The following is a 4,691-nucleotide window of genomic DNA, read 5'->3' as shown; positions in this document are numbered from 1 at the left end:
ATGTTTGTCAAAATTCATCCGATGCAATAAATAACTTGTATAACCATAACTGTATTCACCCAAGAAAGAAGAGATATTAATGTGATAACATGTTACTATTACTATATTTTATATCTCAGCAACTATATCTACATTGATGAGATCACAAAACATTTGTGATGGTTTGTATATCCATGCATCTACTCATATATATTTCATGTAAAATATTTCCTGGATAGAAGAAAGGTAATGTTGATATATTTGAGATGGTCAATAAAATTTTGAGAAATGTTTTCTCAGATATTAGTAAGAATATCACTGAAAAGTTGTTATGTTATGAATAAATACAAAACTGTAAGACAAAATATTTCATCTTAAAATAAGATTTATATATGGTGCATATACATACATAGACACATATATTTATATAGTTGCCATGTAAGTTAATGTGTTTATGTGTGTACATAAATATATATAATTCAAATTTATAGAAAACAAAAGGCAAAGACAAGTGTAGGAATGACAAGCAGGTTTATTAGTTTAATGCTCAGGTAGAATGGAAAATGATATATATATATGTATGTATGTAGAGACTGTGACCTTTAGAGATATGCTATTATTGAAAAGACCCGGCCAGTAAAGTGAGTGGCTGATAGCAGTGTCACATATCCAGCCTATTTAAAAGTACCCTTGAATCATCGAGCAATACACTACTTGAAAAGACCTGTTGAGTCAAGTGAAACGGAACTGCGGCAAGTAGAGTGAGATCACAGCTGTGGCCTACACCATGGTCATATAAGCAGCCCATTGAAAAGTACTGTTGAATCACCCGGCAATACGCTACACTTGAGAAGACCTATTGAGTCAAATGAAATCAAATCGAATCAAAATGGAAATTGTAGTTATGGCAGTTGCCAGTGCCACCTGACTGGTACCCATGCTGGTAGCACATAAAAAGCACCATTGAAGCCTAGGTTGATGCCAATGCTGCCTGACTGGCTCCCCGTGCTGGTGGCACATAAAAGTACCATTAGAATGTGATCGATGCCAGTGGCACATAAAAAGCACCAACTACACTCAGAATGGTTGGCGCTAGGAAGAGCATCCAACTGTAGAAACCTTGCCAGATCAGATTGGAACCTGGTGCAACCTACTGGCTTGCCAGTCCCCAGTCAACCTGTCCAACCCATGCCTGCATGGAAAATGGACGCTAAACGATGATGATGTATATTTATATATATATATATGCGTGTGTGTGTATATGTATATATATATATATGTGTGTGTATGTATATATATATATCTATATTCATCATTTAATGGCCATTGTCCATGCTGGCATGGGTTGGATTATTTGACTGGGCTGGAACGCTGCCCCAGGTTCCAGTCTGATTTGGCATGGTTTTCTATGGATGCCCTTCCTAAAGCCAACCACTCTGAGAATGTAATGTATGCTTTTATTTGCCACTGGCATGGGTACCATTTGCGTGATACCATCTTGTATTTATGTGCCAATTTGCATGGCACCAGTATCTGCCGCGACTGATTTTTGCTTGGCTTGATGGGTCTTCTCAATCACAACATAATACCAAAGGTCTTGGTCATTGCCTCCACGAGGCCCAACACTCAAAAGGATATTTATATGTATATATTTGTATATATATTTTGATATATATATATATGTTGTGTTGTTGTTGCGATGGGCTTCTTTCAGTTTCTGTCTACCAAATACCTACACGAGACTTTGGTCAGCCCAGGGCTATAGTAGAAGACACTTGCCCCAAGTGCTACGCAGCAGGACTGAACCCGGAACCATGAGGTTGGGAAGCAAGCTTCTTACTACACAGCCACACCTCAAAACTCAATTTTCAACCAATTCTCAAACAGAAAAATAAAATTTGGGTTACCCTAACAGAATAAATTGACCTCAGAACTTTTTTTTTCAGCCTGGTACTTATTCTATCAATCTCTTTTGCTGAACCACTAAATTATGGGGATGTAAATATACCAACACAGGTTCTCAAGACATATATATACACACATATACATATACACATATATATATATATGTACACACAACAGGCTTCTATTAGTTTCCATCTACACATGCACCTTTAGTCATATACTTTTTCACCTATTTCTAGTTAGCTTTGTAATGTCCCATATTTTTTATTTTTTTACTTGTTTCAGTCATTTGACTTCGGCCATACCTTCAAGGGTTTCAGTCGAAGATATTGACTCAGGACTTATTCTTTGTAAGCCTAGTACATATTCTATCAGTCGCCTTTGCCAAACCACTAAGTTATGGAGACATAAACACACAAGCATTGGTTGTCAAGCAAGGAGGGGGAGGGGCAAAGAGATGCACACACAAACACATACATACATATATAGAAAGCTTCTTTCAGTTTCCGTCTACCAAATCCACTCACAAGGCTTTGGTCAGCCTGAGGCTATAGTAGAAGACACTTGCCCAAGATGCAACGCAGTGAGATTGAACTCAGAATCAAGTGCTGATCTCTAATTCCAATGATGTAAGAAAATGGTACTTTCAGTATAATAATTATTTTCAATCAGATCATTAATTTTAATTACGTTCTCTTCAACAGGTGTTTGCCGTCTGTTCAGTTGTTTCTTCGATATCTTTTACTTTTTACTTGTTTCACTCATGAGACTGCAAGCCACGCTGGGGCACCACCTTAAAGAATTTTTAGTTGAATGTATCAACCCTAGGACTTATGGGTCCTTATTTTATTGGTCTGTTTTATTGCCGAACCACTGACATAAACACACTAGCACAGAAGGTTAAGCAGTGATAGGGGACAAACACACACACACATATATATATACACGACAAGCTTCTTTCAGTTTCCGTCTTGGAATTCTGAAAATTTTATTTGGTGCCCCTGCAATGAGTAAAATTTTTTTTAAAAAATGCTTACATCAGAAAAGAAAAAAAATGTTTACATCAAAACAACAAAAAAAAGTTTAATTCAAAAACAAAAATAAAACTTTATTTCACTGATAAATGTAACTGAAATTCTATGTATGTTTTTGTTTCAGCCATGTGTTTGTGACCATGCTGGAGCACACGTGTTTTTCATTTGTTTTGAAAGGCCCCGGGTTCGATACCCAGCATCTTCATAAGGGGAATTTTAATAGGCATAGGTGAGGCTGTGTGGTAAGAAGCTTGATTCCCAACCACATGGTTCCGGGTTCAGTCCCACTGCATGGCACCTTGGACAAGTATCTTCTACTTTAGCCCCGGGCCAACCAAAGCCTTGAGTGGATTTAGTAGATGGAAACTGAAAGAAGCTTGTCATATGTATATATCTATGTGCATGTCTTTCTGTTTGTGTTTGTCCTCCCCATCACCACTTGACAACTGGTGTTGGTGTTTACATCCCTGCAACCTAGCAGTTTGGCAAAAGAGACTGATAAAATAAGTACTCAGCTTTAGAAATAAGTCTTGGGGTCGATTTGTTTGACTAAAACCTCTTAAGGTGGTGCTGCAGCATGGCCGCAGTCAAATGGCTGAGGCAGGACTTTCAAGGCTGGATGTTTTCCCTGATGCCAAGCCTTTTCTTTTAATCGTTTCAGTCATTGGACTGTGGTCATGCTGGGGCACTGCCTTGAAGAATTTTTTGGTCAAATGAATTGATCTCAGTACTTATTTTATCAGGTCTCTTTTGCTGAACTGCTATGTTACAGAGATGTAAACACACCAACACCAGTTGTCGAGCGGTAGTGGGGGACAGACAGATACATGGACACACACACACACACATATATATATATATATATATATATATATATATATATGCAACTGGCTTCTTTCAGTTTTCATCTACCAAATCCACTCACAAGACTTTGGTCAGCCTGAGGTTATAGTAGAAGATTCTTGCCAAAGGTGTCATGAAGTGGGACTGAACTCTGCATCATGTAGTCAGAAGCAAGCTTCTTACCACACAGCCATGACAAAGTTTTTTTAATTTTTTATTATTCCAGATGAATCCAAAAGTGTAGAGATAGTGGATAATTTGTATTGTCATAAGATCTGACAAATTCTCCAGTATCTCTACCAAGATTAGAGTCACCAAACAATATATTTACATTTTCTTAGCATCTACTGAAATATAAAAGTTTCAATATTGGCTAAGTTAACTATAATCAACAGGTTTCTGATCTTTTGTATGCATACTTAATCCCTACATACTTTTGCCTAGGACAGTAATTAAGCCACTTACAGTACAAAGAATTACATTACATATCCTGTAGTCTGGCTGACTGTTGGGGCACCACTGATGACCTTGCAACCACACCTTCCCACCCGTCTCTGTTTTCTGCCTCTTTAGACCTGTCCATTCACAGATGTTTTCCCACCTCTTTCTCTGCATCTGCCACCTTTGACTGTTCCCTGAAGGACTGCTTTGGCCATCTCTGATGAGCAGATGACATGCCCAAACCACCCGAGACTGCATTTCTTTACTGCAGGGGTTTTCAAACTTTTTGACTTGCGGACCCCTTTATATTTCAGGCTTTACCTTATAAACGCTTATGAAATTTATACATAAATATTTGCTTAAAATAACATATCATCATCGTTTAACGTCCGCTTTCCATGCTAGCATGGGTTGGACGATTTGACTGAGGACTGGTGAAACCGGATGGCAACACCAGGCTCCAATCTAATTTGGCAGAGTTTCTACAGC

Source organism: Octopus bimaculoides, chromosome 28 (assembly GCF_001194135.2).
Source record: "Octopus bimaculoides isolate UCB-OBI-ISO-001 chromosome 28, ASM119413v2, whole genome shotgun sequence".
Classification (NCBI taxonomy): Eukaryota; Metazoa; Mollusca; class Cephalopoda; order Octopoda; family Octopodidae; genus Octopus; species Octopus bimaculoides.
Note: the sequence above shows the minus strand (reverse complement) of the source record.